The following is a 20,352-nucleotide window of genomic DNA, read 5'->3' as shown; positions in this document are numbered from 1 at the left end:
GAGGAGTTAAGAGGCAGGGTAGCCAACTTAGGGCCCTCCGGATGTTGTAAACTAAAATTCCCATTATCCCTTGCCATTGTGCAGGCTGGGAGCTGTAGTCCAAAACATCTCAAGAGCACCACATTGGCTACCCCTGAGCTAGGGTGTTAGGGCATCATGAAGATTCAGTTTCAGCTACTCAGGCATGACCATACTCTAGCTGCTAGAGTCATAACTGAAACGTCACTAAAATCTGAAGGATTTTAGGGAAGTCAAAAAGTTTAACCAGCAGACTTTATAGGTGAAGTTGAAGCGATATCTTGGGTCAGTTATTATGTAATAGGATTGGATGACCCTATGGGTGATACCCTAGGCAACTTGACATAAAAGTGTGATCACCAGGGCAACCCTACCTGTATGTACTCAGAAGTAAGTCAGACTGACTTCCGGTCTACTGCGGAGGACAATGGCGGTGTGCTAAGTGTCGTCCTCGACACAGAGCTGGCAGAGAGGCTTTGAGGGTTGTGCTAGAGCTCAGCACCCCCCAAAAAAATCCCCACAGAGGAGTGGGGGCCTGAGGGCTCCTGCAGAGTGGAAAAACTCACCCCCTGAACGTTTCCAGGCTGCTGCCGTGTGCGCAGGAGGAAAAGGGGCTTGAGTTCACTCTCGACACTAATGCAGCCTGCTGCCGAAGCTACGATTCGTCACCAGAAGCAGTAGATCTTCCAATTAGAGGTAAAGGTCAAATGAAACATTTAAAATTAAAATTAGAAGCTAAAAAGTTAATTTGACGAAACGGAAGCAAAACAGGAAGTCAGCTTCCGATTTCTGCGGGCGAGCTCTGCAAAGGAACTTTTTTGTGAATGGGACACAGAGACTGCCTACAGCAATGGAGAATTGAAACATTTAACTTTGACTGAGTGAATGGTTACATGCTAACAGATATATATATTAACTGTATCTTAAAGACTGTATTCTTAAAGACACAAATTTGAAGTGGAACTGGCCTAACCTTTTTTTTCTGTTTTCTTGATTTATTTTTAATTTTTATTTTTTGTCCTTTTAATTATATATTTTATGTTTCCTGATTTATTGGATGTTTTTATTTATTTCTGCCTTCCTTTTTGTTATATGACTGTATGATTTGTTGCTGTTGGGAGGGAGAAGGCAGACTGTATGTGCCTATGTTTCTCTTTAATTTATGCCCACTGATCTCACTGCAGTAGCATCCCAATTCCAGTTCACAGATATTTGTGTACCTGCAAAATATCACCTACTGGCTGTAGCCATTTATTTATATTGTAAATCCTATGCATGCCTACTCAGCAGTAAGAGACATTGAGTTCAGTGGGGCTTATTCCCAGGTTGGTGGGTTAAGGGTTGCGGCCATAGTCATATTTATGAAATGTTTGTTAGGGCACAGATCTTCAGGGTTATCTCTGCAATCATGAATGCTATTCACTTAATGTTTTTATAAAAAGCTGAAATGCCATCAGTGCTTGAAAAAATATTCTAGGAAAAGTTCCAGAAGAGTAGCAGTGCTAGTCTAAATTTTCATCCAAATATTATTAGTGTTAATCTGTGCTGCAGCAAAACAACAGAGTCCTGTGGCACTTTACTTAAAATACTAACAAATCATCATGTCATATGCTTTTGCTGGCTAGAGCCACTTTGACAGATGCATTTCGTTTATATAGAGCAGACTTCCCCAACTTGGTGATCTTCAGATGCTGTTGGACTCCAACTCCCATCAACCACAGCAAGCATGCCCAAGGTCAGGGATGAGGGGAAATGATATCCAGAAGGATCTGGAGATCAGCTGCTGGAGGAAGACTGATGTAGACACTGCAACATTAATAAATTAATTGAAGGAAGGATATTTACCATAATTGCAAATTTATTTCATTGACTAAAATATTTAATTTGTAGAATATATGTTCAGGAGGATGAAAGGGAATAGTAGAACTCAAGGGGAATAGAAATGTTCAAATGTTAGAGTGTCTTGTACAGTACTTTTAAAGAGCAATACTTCTATAATCTAGAGTACTCTTCGTAAAGCAAATTTGCAACAGACGAAGTGGTTTTTTTGGAAGCTTAAGCCACAGAAAGTCTATTAATTTTCTAAGGTTCACCAGAATCTGTATTGCTTTTTCCTCCCTATATCAGGCTAATATGGCTACCGGTCTGAAATTAATTAAAGTATTTTTATTTGAAATCTTTTATTATATTTAAAATTAATGAAAATGAAATAAGCTCCCTGAGCCTATTGAATAAGAGTGTAATATGCATTCAAATAAACAAACACATCTATTAGGTTAGATCTAGATTAGGCACACTTGGGTCCCAATGAAATTAGTGGGCCAAGTTAACTAACTTAGTTTTGATCTGGCCCATTGTCTTTTTCTTGCCATGGAGACTGTTGTGCATCAACAACAAGTATACCATAAAACAGTTGGCTATTTTAGAGAATGCTTATGTAGTCTGAGCTGAACATAGCTTTTGCATTATTAAATGGATCCTAAACTTTTGACCTCTCACTAGCTGAAGTGGATAGCTGTAATGTTCCAGTTCATATACAGTGGTACCTCGGGTTACAGACGCTTCAGGTTACAGACTCTGCTAACCCAGAAATAGTACGTCGGGTTAAGAAATTTGCTTCAGGATGAGAACAGAAATTGTGCAGCGGCCGCGTGGTGACAGTGGGAGGCCCCATTAGCTAAAGTGGTGCTTCAGGTTCAGAACAGTTTCAGGTTAAGAATGGACCTCCGGAATGAATTAAGTTCTTAACCCGAGGTACCACTGTATCTTTCCATGTTCGGAAACTCCCTTCCATGTTATTATCTTTCTCTTTAAGGGATTGACTTCAGTCTCTTGAGAAAGTTATGGTCACCCTTGAAAACTTGGAGCTTCTAAGCAGTTAATATGCATTTTCTCTTAGATTTCCCTGAGCCTCAGCTGGTGTGTAGGGTATGGGAGAAATAAAATTGCCACCTTGTTGTAATCTGAAGCTAAGCTTTTAGCTATAGTTTGGTGCAAACTGGATAGCCTGAATTGCTTCTGAGTGGCATGCAGTAATCAATATATCTATCTCTATCTCTATCTCTATCTCTATCTATGGTAAATGCAGCATGGATCGAGGGCATTGTATATTAGAGTTTTCTAACTACTTCTATACATATATAGATTGAGATTGTCATCTTAAGTAGATGCATACCAGTTTAATTGCAATGTTTCAGGATATTTCAAGAGGAGAAAATAATTAATTGTGAAGACACTTAAACATTTTCTTATACAGGATTCATGAGACCACAGACTCTTAAATGTGCTTAATTATATACCATCTGTGAGTGATAGTATTAGCCTCTGTGTGCAGGAAGAACCAGCAGCACACATGGAGTACACTTGGATTGCCAGTAGAGGTAAAGATGTGAAAAGGATCTAGGGGTCTTAGTAGACCTCAAGCTTACCATGAGTCAACAGCATGATGCAGCAGCAAAAAATAAAATAAAAAATGAATGTTGTTCTAGACTGCATCAACAGAAATATAGTGTCCAGATCAAGGGAAGTAATAGTACCACTCTATTCTGCCTTGGTCAGACCATACCTGGAGTACCGTGTCCAGTTCTGGGCAGCACAGTTTAAGAAGGATATTGACAAGCTGGAACTTGTGTAGAGGAGGGTGACCAGGATGATCAAGGGTCCGGAAAACAAGCCTTATAAGGAGCAGTTGAGGGAATCAGGTATGTTTAGCATGGAAAAGAGGTGACTGAGAGGAGATTTGATAGCCATCTTCAAATATCTAAAGGGCTGTCACATGGATGATGGAGCAAGCTTGTTTTCTCCTTCTCCAGAGGCTAGGATCTGAACCAATAGCTTCAAGTCACAAGAAAAGAACTTTCTGGTGGTAAAAGCTGTATGACTGTGGAACCTATTCCCACAAGAGGCAGTGGACTCTTCTAAAAATGATGGTGATTGGAGGTTTTCAAGCAGAGGTTGGATGGCCATCTGTCATGTATGATCTAGTTGACATTCCTGCATTGCAGGGTTTTGGACTAGATGACCCCTTTACAACTCTGCAATTCTATGATTCTGTTAACACCCATTGATGTTCATAAGGTTTTATTTTGTTTGTAGGGCTTGATATCTATGTAGGTAGTTCCCCCCCCCCTTCCTAATCCCCTGAGGATGAAAGCAAAAAGATTCTCAGGTCATTAATGTGGAGAATGATCTCAAACACAATAGATTTTCCTCATGACAAATCACACACAATCTCCATAGCAACCCTTCCATCATTATGCATAAGATTTCAATATAGTTACAAAAATAAGCTTGGTGGGAGTGGAAAAGAATTGCCATATATAGGGTGAGACTAGTGGGTGGAAAATCATGCACAGATAGATTGAAAAGCAACTTTTCTTTTTTAAAAAAATGAACAAAAGAGGAGGGGAAATTGATTGGATGCTTTGTGTTTTGGAAAGTGGTGATTAAGTCAGTACATTATCTTGAAATGAAAGGCTCTCGTCTGAAATATAGTGAAATATAGTGGTTTCTCTGCCACACTAAAAAGAACAATTTGACCATCATTCTTTTTCTCCAACCCACTTTCACAATATTAGAAGGAGCTTTGTATAAATCAAGATGTTTCTGATCAGCTGTTGAATAAAAATTATGACGAATCCTAACTATTTTTCCAACCAGGACTGAGATCTACTGAATTCCCTTCCCTCTGCAGCTAGGGACGAGGAAAAAATTTGGTTCAGTTCACATTTTAATGTGCACCTACATATTTTACACACCCTGAAACAATACATAGCTTTCCTTTGAAATGTCCACCTTTCTGAGTTCTGTATGTAGTTCTCTGATTAAGAAATATGTACAAGAATGCATAAATTAGTGTGCATAAAGATACACTCATTTGTGAAAATTATATGTATAATGCATTGTATTATAGAAAATGTGTGCATAATATATATTGCAGTATAATGTGTATATTAAGAGAAATAGGAACTAAAATGAATTTTAAATAATTATTCTACTCCACACTGGAGTATAGTGGGTAATAATAATAATAAAAATAAAAGGTTAGCCGACTTCAGGGTTTGGAGAAGGGGATCTGATGACTACTGGAGTTGGTGGGTCTGCAACATTTAAACTCCCCTCTCTTCATAGACCATGGCTTCCACATAACTAGGATTTCATGTGAGCAAAGCAATATGGAACATCCTGTTGAACTCTATTAACATTTCATCCCACTAGATGTTCTGTCAGTTAATGTAAAACATAATAAGATGATTTGTCAGTAGATGTATGCAGAACTTTTTATTTGACTCTCACTGCATTTTATTTGCATATAAAGTGGCACATTTACCCTCAACAATAACTAGGCCTGAAGGAGTGATATTTAATAGGAGAATATAATTATTCTGCTCAGGTCATAAACATTTTCTTTAGGGCAATGGGCAACCGTTTAAGGACAAGACCCATAATCATTCATGTAAATGATTTTAATATTACAGAATGGAGCTAGTAAAGATTTAAGGTACAAAGAGAGAGGGAGGGAGGGAGGGAGGAGAACACTACAATTCAGTTTTAATGAAACATCTCTTTCTTATCAACTGCCTTAGCGGCTGAATTCATAAAGGTCAACAAGCTCTCTACCTTAAACGTATTACTATCATTTATGCTCACATTGTGTGATGTGACTTTTGAGTCTTTTATATATATATATGTCTGAGGTATCCAATACATATAATTAATGCATCATGCAAGAATATATATATATATCATGATTCTACTAAATAAAAAAGCTTGTGGGAACAGCCTTAACAAACTTGGCATGACTAGACAAGCATCCTCCCCTGCCTGTTATTCTGTTATAACATGGCATGATTGTATGTAATAGCTTTATTATAAGGATCCTGCAGGGGTACACATACCCCTAAACATTTTGTAAATCTAGGTTTGGCGTCTTTGAGGGGCAGTATTTCAGTATGAGTAGGAAAATGAGAGTACCCCTAAACATTTTTTTAAAGGAAAAAAGCACTGGGTTTGGATCCTAAGATGTGTTAGCTTAAGGAAATTCATGGAATAGAAGTTGTCCGTCCTCTCCTCTCCCTGCAGCCCCCCCCCCTAAAAACAGCTATAAACGCTGAACTCCATAGGGAAAGGATCAGATAGATATAAACAGATTATAAATGTACTCCTATGGGGCTTTGATCGGTTTTGGTAAATATTTCCAAAACAGTTCCCCCACCCCTTGCAATGAAGAATTTAAACACGTGTCAGCACACACACAAAGGTAGACTACAGATGTAGACAAATGCATACATACAGATGGAATATTTAGGTAGACAAATGCATACATACAGATGGAATATTTACTGGTCACAATTATTTCAATTCAGCAAACTGCATAGCCTGAGTTGTGGGGTTTTGTTTAAAAAGAAATATAGCACTTGCTCAGATTTGTTTAATTGGTGACAGTGTCACTTTGACCTTTACTTGACCTTAAAATTCTATTTTCCTGTAGAAACCAGAGGACCAAGCATCTCTGAGATACTTGCATTCAAATCCCATTAAATTCAAGAAGAGCTGTGCACAAGTATGCAAAGGCACAGTTTGGCCCTAGGTAATGGTTAGTTCTGTAAATGTCATATTAAGGGAATATAGAAACACAAATATAATGATTTCTCCCATTATATTCATAGACTTTATTATTTCCATGTTCTATGTGACTTTTGATATAGAAATGAAGTTTCCCAATGCAAGAATAAAAGATTAAGTGCATGAGCTTTTGCTGAAGCAACTGATCTGCTAATTATCATGGTTCATTTTTAGGATAAGGTAGAATTGGGGGAAAATAACACTATAAAATTTATTCATAGCATTTCATGCAATTTCTCTGTATGATCAGTTGCCTCTCTCTCTCTCACACACACACAAATATCTAACTTGAAATTATTTATTTATTTATTTAGAAGATTTCTAAATTGTTCTTCATTTAAAAAAGAAATCCCAGAGTGAACTACAATATAATAAACATAATAATACGCAACTTATAGAACTTTAAAAACTTGGTCGCTGCACCAGACCATAGTGGGCATTGGGAGACCTGTGCATTCCTCCTATATCCCTACCCTCTTGCCACTGTCCTGGAACTCAGGATAATGTTCCTTAACCAAACAGAGGTCATGAACCTGTGCCTATGCATGGACTGTAAGGGAAAGAGGGGGAAACAAGGTTTACGGGAATGTCTGCACACGTGCCTGCAGAATCCAAACTGTTCTGAAATTTTCAAGGTTTGTTTTGTTTAGAGTGATATTTAAGAGCACAAACTATAGAAATTCCCGCAGTCTTATTTCAGCTATCCAGATCCAACAAGATTTATTACCGAAAGAACAGTGTCCAATAGTGTGAGGACAACCGTTTATGTTATCAATGTGGCTAAAGGACTGTATCAGTCATCTTAGAGGTATGGGAAAAACATATGAAATTGGAGATTTTTGAAATCCCTGTTGCTTTTAATGATTTTTGGGCCAATGAAACTTGTGCTTCTCTGTTAAGTAACAATCATTTTTCTCTCATACTGTGACACTTCACTGAGCTGTCTCTTTCATCCTTATTTTTTGCTATTGGCAGCAGAATGCTTGCCAACTGCATCATGAGACAATCTAAGAACATTAGAAGAAACCTGCTGGATCAGCCCTGCATCCTGTTCTCACAGTGGCCAACCAGATGCCTATGAGAAACTAGATATAAAAGGCATGGTGACACATTCCAGAGTCATAAACAATCCATGTGTGCAGATGACATTGCTATTTCTGTGGCCAATCCATGTCAGCTTACTTGTCGTTATCCTCATGTTGGAAGAGTTTTTCTTAGTCTCTGAAAATCAAGCCAAGTACAATAAACCAAATGTAAACATACCTACGGAAGTAATAACTGGTTCAGGCTGTTGACCCATTCCCATGGCCTGACGACCCATAGATACATTTTAATGTTATTATTTATCCTGATATGAATGTTCTCAATTGTATTTTATTACAGTATTGATAGCCAAAATTAATAAGTAGGTGCAAATTTTATCTCATTATGGGGTGTGTGTGATTATGGTGTGCATATTGAGCAACATATATCAGGGAGGATTCAACTAATTTGTTGTGTGCAGAGAATGAAGTCTGCTCATGCATTAAGACTTTCGCCCTTCTCACCCTGCCCCCTAAATTTGTCATGGCGTGTTGGGGAAAAACCCAGAACTGGTTTAGCTGGTCCAGGGTGTGGGGGAGAAGAGATAAAGTCCCACCACACAAGCAGACCACATTCCCCATGTGCAAACCCCTCTTAGCACAGGATTGAATGCCACCCAGCCATAAATGTCTATATGAATATTTTACATGGGGTGCCTTATTATCCCAAATCTTACTTAGGTTCATTTATGTCTGTTAATAGATTAAGTTACAATAGATACTTAGTGATGCCATTTGGGCTCTAGGATTCAAAGGAGCGTATGTTTACTGAAATGAGTTAGGTGAAAAGGTACTTTGCAGCATCGTGGAAGGGCCATGGCTTAGTTATAGAGCACGGGCTCTGGTCACTTCCCTATGCCGTTAGTGGTTGCAATACTTCTCCTGTCATGTATAACCCTCAGAGAAAACAATGAAATAGATCTTATTTACTGCTATCTTAAGTTTCATTGATTTCAGTGGGACATTATTTTGACTGTCACTACTAACTTTTGATGGATTGTTCTCTGCATATAATGGCAAATGAAAAAGATATTACATCAGAGCAGGCTTTGGCTCATCTGTGCATTATAAGAGATCACAATTCAGACAATGCTCTGATATGTGTGCATCATACTTACTGGAGCTATGAAAGAGCCACCCCTAAGTGTACCATACAGCTATAGGACTTGTCCAGAGTTTTCATATCTGGTTTGCATTTGTAACATCACTTAAACTTGTAGCTTTTATTGTAACTTTGTTTCTGAATAGGTTAAATGTGTTTGATCTCTTAGTCTTGAGTTTGATGGAGATAAAGATCTGGAGTATCAGTTAAATGTTACAACATTGCATGAATATATTTATAGTAAAACATTTGAGCACTGATAAAAGAATATGGGAATCCAAGATCTATCTTTTCATAGTGAGTTTGTTTTATTTTCACTCCTCTGTCAAATTCAAATGGTTTCAAAGAAACAAAAATACTATGGCACATCATAGCCTAGAAGAGTACAGTTCTTAACCCGAAACCATTCTTAACCTGAGGCGTACTTTCGCTAATGGGGCCTCCTGCTGCTGCTGCACCACCAGTGCACAATTTCCGTTCTCATCCTGGGGCAAAGTTCTCAACCTGAGGTACTACTTCCAGGTTAGTGGAGTTTGTAACCCAAAGTGTTTGTAACCCAAAGTGTTTGTAAGCTGAGGTACCACTGTATAAGATTGGAAAACTCTGGGATTCTTTATTTTATGCAGATTTAGTCATCACATATATGTAAATGTTCTGTTAGTGTCCTTTTATTGAGGGAAGACATCCACTAGTGGTTTGGGGTGGGAGGCAGTTTTCCATGGATGCCTTCCATCAGAAGAACACCATCCTTAGCTTATCTGCTCCTTGAGCACTCTACAGCCGAGGAAGTGAACAGTCTCCTTTGAAAAGTGCTGTGTTTCAAATGATCTAGGATAACATGAAAGTTCTGTCTGTACTCTCATTTCTGTGATGGTCTAGTCCATTAGGAGTAGCAGTCATCAACTAGCCCTGAGTTCCAAAGTGCACATAATGTTAATCCTCCTGTGGTGCAATGGATCAGTGCATCTGGCTGTTAGCCAGAAGATTGTTGGTTGGAGCCCCCCAAGGAACAGCTGTGAACAGGATTCCTGCGTTGCAGGGGGTTGGACTATATGACCCTTGGGGTCCCTTCCAGTTCTACAATTCTATTATCCTAAGTAGGTCATCCCTTAAATGCAGGGGTACATTTTCCTTCCAAATTTACACTATGGGGCTCATGATCTGGATTAGGACACCAGCATGTGAAGGGGGAACTTTAAACCTTTAAATTTTAAACCGTGTCTGCAGTTTGCATTACAAAAAAGGGTTCTGTTAAAACAAATAGGACCCTTTTTTTGGCAAAGCCTATTTCTAAGAGTAGTAACCATAGAATAATAATTCTGAAATGATGCTCTGAATCTTGATTGTATAAACTCACTAATTTTATTTCTAAATGTTATAAGCAAGTATCTGTGCCCTTTGATGCAACAGGCACAAAAATATATTTGACATTTGTTTTTATTTTACATGGATTAGCTAGATGACTGATTGTCAGACAGAAAATTGAGGTTTGGCTTTCTGATACGATTTTGTTGCTCTGAAGGTTGTAGTTCCCCCTACCCCCAGACTATCTGGAAAAATCACAGAGTGATAAATATATTCATTGTGCATGACTGAACAATAGGAACACAGACATGATACACTTTCTCATTCTCTTGATGAAGTCTTGTAGTATGAATGTAAAGGCTCCTGCAATTATAGTCCCTTTTGTGTTCCATGCTGCCGGGATGGCATTTTACTTTGTTCAGAATCTCAAGTCCTGCGTCTATCTGAGCAAGAAAATAGATGGTGTTCAATGGGTAAGATTATTGGAAGTGTACAGAGCAATGAGCAAGTGCCATCACCATCCCAGTGGAAATTTTCAAAGGGAGACATTCAGCAACAATAGAGTTTATCATACTGCCCCTCTAATGCTATTTCACCACAGGGATCACTATTTGCAGAGTAAAGGAAACAAAGGTAATGCAGAAGTAGCTGAGAAAAATCAATAGCTCGACAATTGTGACCAGCAAGTTGCTTTTGTTAAGTGCAAACTTATCAATAGCCCAGAAAGATAACAAAAGCAGCTCCATTCATACACCAGAAAACTGTCTCTGAGGACTATATTGTAGGAGTAAAAATGGAGTTTGTTACATGCAGCTGCATGCTGTGTGGAGTCATTTCTAGCCATTTAGCAAATAGTCACTTTTTTCTTTAAAAATAAAAACCTTTATCATTTTACATATAAATTGCATTTTGATGATGACATTTCTGAAATATCAGACTGATTCCTAGCTATAAAGTTACAGAATGATAAGGTGATCAGTGTGACATGTGTTTATGTACCTTTAAAAGAGACTGTGACAGTCCAACTTCTGCTCCTGCTGATGACGCTTTTCACTCTCCTCTGCTTCTGTACCATTGGCTAGCTGTACAATCCTAGACCACCATTGACTGAACTTAGAACTCGATTATGGAACTTGAGGTTTGACTTAAGTAGCCCTCTAATGTAAGTGAAAGGATTATATAATGACCATGTTTTTGTCATTTAGTACAATGAATGAATTTCATGCCATTAAAAGGGAGCTAAATGAAGGAAAGGGTCAATATGTATTACTCATTGAACCATTTCCAAGGAAGAAACCCTTCTTTTGGTTTATGCCTGGTTGGAGCAGTTGCTGGGGAGAGTTGGATAAATCTGAGGACTAATCAATTATTTGGCCCACCTGACAGCCATGGAGCTGTAGACCCAATACCCTCAGGTATTGGGAGGGCCACTCCCATTGTGTCCAGGAAGCTGACCTAAGAGAACAGGTGGGGAAGGGATGGAGATTAGGAGAGGTAATCTGGACTGCAGGAGTTATGAAGCCTCAGCCGAACTCTTGCTTTCATCTGAACAATGGAGCTATCTAAAGTGCTGAGACACTGGTTGCCTTGCTTCATGGGTTCTTGCTAAAGACACAGCAGGACACACTGCCTGTACAAGGCTGTTTGGATTTACAGGTGTGTGCTCTCCTCACTCTGAATAGAACCAAAATGGATCTAGGATATTCTTTGTGGTTGCTCAAAAATGATAAAGCCACTTGAGACGGCCATGTTTGAGCAGTGTAACTGCAAAAAAAGGGAAAGGTTGGGATGTCCCTCATGTTGTTGCTCCATTCATATTGGCAGCTCCTTGCCTTTTATTTACAATAAGGTGAGAGACTGTGTGACATCTAGTTTGGCCCTAATGTAGTGATTTTCCTAGAGAATCTCCAGAGCCCCATTTCCAGTTGATAGCAGCTAATGGATCAGTGTTCAAAAGAGAATTGCAACTATTTTGATAAATCTTCTGAGCATGCTGCTATCAATGCAAGCTCTTTTGATAAAAATAAAAAGCAGTGCTACATAACTTGTTGGTTTCACAAAGTAGTTTTGATGTGTCTGTTTATTACAACTGCAGTATGCCTTGAAGTGGGTGAATTCAATAGTCAAAGCAAATTTATATTCAGCAAACTGTCAATAGAGTTATAAGAACATGTGATATCTTCTGTGATAATGAACGTATAAATTTCATTGTGTGGTCTGCTGACTGGTTCAATAAATTGATTGGTTGATTGATCAGGAAAGCACTTAAAAAATGCACACAAAATATACCCTTGATCACGGGCTTTATGGGTTCATAGGAAAACTTGAGTGAATTTGCTTCCATTTCACTGACCCTTGGAGTAATGAAAAGCCCTTCAAAAAGTTTTAATTTAAAGCGGTGGATCTTGGTGGTTGCTGTTTATTGCTGTCTTGGATGGCTCTGAAAACTCCCAGTGAATTTTTTTTCAACTGCTTACTACACTCCTCATGTAAACAGATGCAGACATCCAGAAATGTCAAGTGTTACAGACATTTGGTTTCAGAATGCAGAATTCCCATGGTCTCTGTGACCATAGCCAAGTATTATTTATGATTGACAAGTAGAGCAGCATATTTATTTTTATTGCCATAAAACTCACAATAGCAGTTTTAAAACACAACTTTAAGAAACATAACACAGGAGTTTTAAAATTGTGTATTGACTATGTGTAGCTGTGATGACTTATTCTAAACAACAATAAATGGCTCTACTACTTTGGTTATGCAGGAGATGTTAATACTGGTATGTTCCACTAGGGATGGTATATAATCTAATAATCATGATACACTTTAATCACAGGGAGGCCTATAAAAACTTGGGTTCTGGTAGTACTGGGCAGCAGTAGTTCAGTTTTCAGGCTCTGGGGAGCAAGCTGTCAACCTGAACAGGTTAGGAGTATTATCAAAGACAAGCAAGGAGTTGAGTTCCAAAAGCAGCAGCTGAAGTTCAGAAGGGCCAGAAGCAAGTAGAATAATCCAGAGTAGGCAGGAAGTTGTGTATAACAGGCTAAATGACAATCCTAAGGAAGTCCAATCCAGAAGCAACATAGAAGCAATGTGGATCTAGAATTTCAGGAGGTCAGGGCTGGAGCCTCAGTTTGCATCTCTCTCTTACACTCCCACAGCACCTTACACAGTGCTACACTCAAGCATTTCAGAAGAATCAGTTGTGCAAAATATCCAGATATTGGCAAATCTGCTTAATCATAATTTGAATCTCAGAAGGCAAGCTTTCCTTGGATTACATTAGTGCAGATCTTTATTCTAACCACAGACCTTGCCCATTATTTTTGTTTCAATCCATTGGGCTTCACAGAATAAGTTCATGCAAAATGATCTAAAGAGGACTGCATTGTCATTTTTTTTAAAGAGCAAGGCAATAATTATGTTGACTACTCCAATTTGCTCTTTAAACCCTATGAGTAACAAATTATCCCCTTACATGTCATTCTTTGCAAAGAAAAGAAAAGTGTGATGGCATTGTATCTTCTGGACTTAAATATATCTTTAGTGAGACAGATTGGCTCCAGAGGATAAATGATGTCCTTCGTTTGCAGTCAAGTGTGAGACAGGACTCATCTTTGAAGGGGTTTATTTAGTTACACTTAAGTGGTATAAAGTTAAACATTCCATGTACATCATGGTAAGTCATATTTCCCTCCATAACCTATAATAAAGGTTGCAAAAATTGCAGGCTGCCAAGCCTGATATGTACAGCTAAGCGACATGTTTCACAAAATACACAATAGCCAAGGACAAATCAAGTTAAAGTTACATTTTTTTTAAAAAAAAGCATTTATTTATATGAGAAAAGGAGGTTCTTAGGGAGGGTGTGTTGTTCCTGGTCCACTAAAAGCTTTAAAGGTTAATGCTAGCACCTTGAATTCTGCCAGAGCATGGATAAATAGTCAGTTAAGATTTCAAATGTCTTGTATGTGTGCTCTGATCTCTAATGTGTGGTAAGAATAAATAAATAAATAAATAAATAAATAAATAAATAAATAATTTATTATTTATACCCCACCCATCTGGCTGGGTTTCCGCAGCCACTCTGGGCGGCATACAGCATATATAAAAACACAGTAAAACATCAAGCATTCAAAACTTCCCAATGCAAGGCTGCCTTCAGATGTCTTCTACTCCTGGGGATTATTATTATTATTTTTTTGACTAGTTGAACTTTCTGGATGGTCTTCAAGGGAAGCTGCATGTCTAGATACTATAGAAATGTAAGTTATTTTAAGGGCAATAATAACTGTGGCTAACTCCAAGTTCCCTAGAAAGACCCACACCTGGTGAACCAACAAGCTAGTTTAAAGGACCTCAGACTATTGCTGCCTGTTTATCCAAAAGTACTAGATCCAGAATTAGCCACAAGCTGCAAACATACTTTTTGGGAGTGGTAGAGGAGTGCAACCTCATCCAGCATAGATGTGTAAGTCTCTACCCACACCATAGGACTCACCAACCAGCAGCGTTTCCATCTCGCTGGGATTAGGTTTTAATTTCCTTGCCTCTCTCTACTTCTGACACCAGCATTCAGGATGCTTTGGGTCGCCCATCAACTAGAAAGAGACTGAAAAACTAAATGTACCCCCCACTGCCCCAATTTGTAATTGAATCAATTCTTCACCCCAGGGCAGGTTGTTCTATGTCTGTTTTATTTATGTAAACCCACTCCCAGCTGAATCATCTCTATTTTCTATAAACTTATTATGAGAAAGACAATTACACTGTCTGCCTGGTGTCTAGAAATGGGGTGGTCAGCACATACTTTTAAAAAGGAGCCACTGTGCAGGCAGCTAGAACTCTCATCAAGGTAACTGACTACACAACACTGTTGGAAGACAATTCGGAGGGCAGGAAACCACCCTCAAAGCATGCCAAAACCTATTATTGTAACACGTCCTCTCTGCCCCAAAGGTTAATCAGAACTACTAGTGATGTAGCATAATTTCCAGTATTTTATTGTCTGTAATTAGCATTGTGACATCAGACCCTGACATCAGAAGGCCTTGACATTAAGAGCAAAGCTTTGGGGAAGGGCTGTAGCTCAACATCCCAGGTTCAGTCCTCCATATCTCTAGTTACCGGTAGTTCTGTGGAAGACTACCTGTCTGAAACCCTGCAGAGCCATTGCCAGTCTGTGTAGACAATAGTGAGCCAGAATCAGGCTCGAGGCCCTACTCCATACCAGTGTGAGAGATAGTGTAGACCGGGCATGTCCAACTCCCAAGAGACTGTGATCTACTCACAGTATAAAAATACTGGCTGTGATCTACCCATTGTTATTGACAGCCAAAGTTGTTGAGCTTGGTGATCTACCACAGATGTCCAGTGATCTACCGGTAGATCGCGATCTACCTGTTGGACATGCCTGGTGTAGACTAAGAACAACATCTTTGAAATAACTGCAGGATATAGTTAATAATGGTCAGGTAAATACAGGTGGGTTTTTTTATTTATCCCAGTGAGACCATTTAAAAGAATTGTTGAGGAAGGTGTTGGGAGTAATTGCAGCCTACAGCAATTAACAATGTTTAGTTTACTTTTTTTTTTTACTTCATTAGCAGATGGAAAGTTTGTTTTTTCTTCTTCCCATGAAACAATGTGGATAAAAGGTCATCATTTTTCTTTTGATTGGTTTGCCATATTTAATGGAAGGGCAGTCTTGATTTGTCAGTTATTCTTGGCCCTAACAGACACTGAAGGTGACATCTACCAGCTTCTCAGCTGGTGTTCCAAAGTATTTAACTACTTAACCTATGGAGAGCTTGCTGTTAATATATCTAAGTGGTCAAATGCACATGAATAGATCCAAGATTTAGTAAAGACACAATCATTACTCTCAGCAGCAGGTGCTTCACTTCCCACTGCGGAGATGATCACCCTGCTGCTTTCAGTCATAGCAAGAGCCACAGGAGCAAAATGCATGAAGAAATAGGAAATGTCACAAGGCAGTGTGTTGGAAATTCCATTTGCTGATAGGCAGTACTTAGTCATATCAATATATAAGATGACATTTTTGTTTGACAGGTTTAGTTACACTTTCTTACTTCAGGATTTGTCAGTCTGCAAACTCTAGTTTTCAACTGTTAATGCACAATAAGATGAAACACAGCCATAGGTGTTAATACAGTGAAGTTTTCCTCTACTTTTTACTGAATGTCAGGGACTCAGCGGGAGCGCAGGGAGGAGAGGAGATGGAGAGCGAGGGGGAGCAATCCGAGGGCAGCGTAGGAGAAGATGACAGCAGCCCGATAGATTCCACGAGCCTCTCCAGCGAATCGGAAGATTCACAGAAGGGGGCGACGATGGGCAGGGCAAGGGGCGACCCAAGGGGGACACCCCAGAAGCAAGGGGCCAGCGGGGACTCCCAGAGCAGCAGTTGGAAATCAGGACCAGCTTCCCCACCAGAGCGTAGTGGGGGGGAGGAGTCCCAGGTGTCAGAGCCCACATATGCACCACCAGCGAGAGAAGATGAGTCAGGGTTGACCACGCCTCCATCGGAGAGCGAGTTAACGGTCAAGAGGAAAGTTGCAGGCTGGGCGCGCGCGCCAAGTTCAAATGTACAGGCGAGCGGCACAGAAGGTAGCCCGGATAGGGAACCAGGTCCTAAAGCCCGCCGGAAGGAGGGGCAAGAATCATCAGGGTCAGCATCAGAGGAGTCCAGGAAGGATGAAACCCTAGCGGGCAGGAGGGCCCAGAGGAGAAAGGAACTTAGGAAGAGGTGGAGCAAGGCGAGAGTCTTAAACTGGTGTGGAAGGGGAGGAGACTCAGACGGGACTTCGCCGGTCTAAGGTCGAGACGTAGAGCTGCACGCTGCGGCTTTAAAATGGAAACTGAACCTCAATAAAGACTTTTGTACATAACTACAGCCTAGCGTTGGTCCTCTGTGAGCTGGGACCTGGAGGCAGCTCTGACACTGAACCTAAAGTATCCTTAAAAAGTTAGAGAGATACAAGCAGAATGTTGGACTTTGGCCTAGAATTCCTAGGCCAATGTTGGACTTTGGCCTAGAATGAACATATTTAGTCATTACATGGACACATGAGGTGGCCTTGGACAAATCGCTTGTCTTCTACCCGAAGACCTTGCATCATAAAATGGGAATGATAATTGTAACTAACTACACAAGGTTACTTCACTAATTAGAAGAAGAATGAAATCAGGGCAGTAAAACAAATCAGTATTTTTATGTACAGCTCTCTGTTCTGGAGTTTTAGCATGGTAAATGTTATACTTGTCCTGATTTAAGTAACCCACACATCTAGTGTATTGGTCTCAGAAATGGATCTTTAAGAATATGGAAGGTGGGCTGCTCAGCCAGCTGGTTACTCAGAAATATTACACCATCAGCAGCTCTAGTATGTCCAACACAAAGGCATTAGATTTCAGTGCTCAGATATTTAGGACCAAACAATAGTGGTGGTGTGTATTCGGCTGTTTTGGAAAAAAATGGGGCTTAGTCTGTTTTGAATACCTGGAGCTTCTGTAACCATGCTTAATTGGGACATCAACCTACTTGTAAACAAAAGGAAAATGTTATTGATGCTGTAGACTGAGGCTGATTAGATTCTGGAAGTGAGTTGCTAGATTCTGGAAATAAATGGAATCCCATATTTGTTGCATTTAATGAATGAGTAGCATTTTGTCAAAGAATTGCAAGTTCTCCAAGTATAACTCTATTTCTTTCTCCCTCTGGGGAAGGGCTGTGACTTAAAAGTTAAGCATGCACTGTCTACACAGATGGTACCAGGTTTAGACAACTTAAAAGAGGTAGCAATGCTAGCACAGACCATTGCCAGAGTTCTTAGACACAATAAAAAGGCAGTTTCAAAAAATTGGTCTGTAGATGTATGCACCATAGAAATACTAATAGTACTAGGATGGTGTTGGAGAGTGCATGTTTTATATAACAATAGTTTTTGACGTGTTGGAGGGTCCAGTGTTCTTTCCAGTCTGGAATCTTCATTGCCAAAGTGCATGTTAGCTTAATATATAGCACGCCGCTCTGTTTCTTGTTTTTCTTTAATTAATTTATGACAAGCACGGGGAGAGATTGCTAATTAGAATCACAGTGCATGGAGCCCCTTCCTCCTCCAACTGCATTGTTCCCCACAAAAAGATTACTGTGCAGCTACAAGGTTTAGAATAAGAAAATAGCACTAGTAGAAACTCCCCCCAAACTGGGGGAGGGGGCAATATTCAGGAGGTTGCATCTGGAGATGGAAGTGATAAACCTTCCTTTCTATGTGTGGTGATTTATTTAAGAATCCTCTCCACTGTAATTCATTAAAGAAACATAAGAAACTTTGCTACACGTTAAGCATAATGTGCAATTTGAACCTGTTGTTCTCTTGAAACTTTACACTCCAGTCTCAGCCCTACAGGGGCTCTGTTGAATTGATTTGTTCCTCTCTGTTCAGTGTTGATATTGTAGCACTTAAGTGAGAGTATCAGCCACCACTATCCACACACTGTTCCTTCATGGGCAATAACGTCATTGAGGAGGCAGCATGAAGTTGCAAGACTAGTTCAGAGAACTCAAGTTTTCATAGCCAGAGGAATGAGATCAGCACAGGAAGCACTCTAGAAATTATTACTATTTAGGAATGGTTTTGCAAAATAAGAAGAGGCTGTGCGGTGTCACAGAAAGAGTCTGTGAGAAAGCATTTATCAAGTTAATGAAAAGCTTGTCCTGTGCAATCAAAGGATAGATCAAGGCCTCTTTTTCTTTCTTTCCATCTTCCAAACTTTCTTTGTGGCTTAGCAGATGCTTGCATATTCTGCATGCCTTTCCAGCCCAGACATCCAGTGTTTGGATAGATTCTAACATGATGATGAGAATGAGTCATCTACATCACTTATTATAATCTTCAAATATACACTGATGAAGGTCTCTGTCCTTAAGCAGAACAAGCCAAAATGCCATCAGATAAAGCTGTTTTCAGTGTTCTGATATCTTAATTAAATTACTACAAATTGATATAGTAGTTGATTTTAGAAAATAATTTAGAAAACGATGTGTTTACAAAAGCTTGGCAAGTCTTTCCTTTTTCTGAGTAGTAGTAATCATAATTCACTATTTTTCATAAAAGTGACTCAAAGTAGCTTCCAGAAAAGAAAATAAAAACAAGTAAAAACAACCTAAAATGCTCACTGGTGATAAGCATAAAAGAACAGGACACAACCCACCCCACTAAAGAGATAAGCAGAAAATTAAGGTACCTAAAAACAGATACTTATGGTGCTCAATGTGCATCCCTGGGGAGGTCCTTCTGCAATTGGGAAGGCACTACTGAGAAGGCCGGTTCTCATGTTGCTGCCCTCTGCATCTCCTTCCGAGGGGGAACACAGAGAAGGGCCTCAGATGATGAATGCTGGATTTTAATTGGTTGATGTTGGGTGAGACAGTCCTTGAGATATTGGGGTCCTGAGCAGCATAAGGCTTTATAGGTCAAAAGCAGCACTTTAATTGGACCCAGAAACTAATTGTCAGCCCATGAAGTCATGCCAGGATTGTTGTTATATGTTCAGACTGTCTTGCCCTGATCAGCAATCTGGTCATTTAATTCTGCACCAGCTACAATTTCTAAACTGTCTTCAAAGCTTGGCAATTAGAAGCAGAAATAACTATTAGACTTGGCACCTATTGTCTACACTGTACAACTGAAAGGCTTTTAACCTGTGATCTGCATAGCTGGTCTACTTCCTCTTCTTTAATAGAAATAAGTATTATTTGTGAATTGCACTATGTTTTAGTCCAGGGGTGGGGAACTTCAGCCCTGTAGCAAAATGCAACCCTCCAATCCTCTCTATTACGGGACGCAGGTGGCACTGTGGGTTAAAGCCTCAGCGCCTAGGGCTTGCCGATCGAAAGGTCGGCGGTTCGAATCCCTGCGGCGGGGTGCGCTCCCGCTGCTCGGTCCCAGCGCCTGCCAACCTAGCAGTTCGAAAGCACCTCCGGGTGCAAGTAGATAAATAGGGACCGCTTACCAGCGGGAAGCTAAATGGCGTTTCCGTGTGCGGCTCTGGCTCGCCAGAGCAGCGATGTCACACTGGCCACGTGACCCGGAAGTGTCTCTGGACAGCGCTGGCCCCTGGCCTCTTAAGTGAGATGGGCGCACAACCCCAGAGTCTGTCAAGACTGGCCCGTACGGGCAGGGGTACCTTTACCTT

At 39.9% G+C, this 20,352-nt stretch overlaps 1 protein-coding gene and 1 long non-coding RNA gene across 7 annotated transcripts in view; one reads left to right on the top strand and one right to left on the bottom strand.

The window, feature by feature from the left end:
- Positions 1–20,352, top strand: part of NCKAP5 (NCK associated protein 5) — a 632,725-nt gene that overhangs the window by 224,589 nt on the left and 387,784 nt on the right. The gene's annotated exons all lie outside the window — the stretch shown is intronic.
- LOC307226565 overlaps positions 1–20,352 on the bottom strand; it is a 51,190-nt gene that overhangs the window by 2,517 nt on the left and 28,321 nt on the right. The gene's annotated exons all lie outside the window — the stretch shown is intronic.

This window comes from Podarcis cretensis (assembly GCF_951804945.1).
Source record: "Podarcis cretensis genome assembly, chromosome: 1".
Taxonomy (NCBI): Eukaryota; Metazoa; Chordata; class Lepidosauria; order Squamata; family Lacertidae; genus Podarcis; species Podarcis cretensis.
Note: the sequence above shows the minus strand (reverse complement) of the source record. Positions and strands in the feature narration are given on the sequence as shown.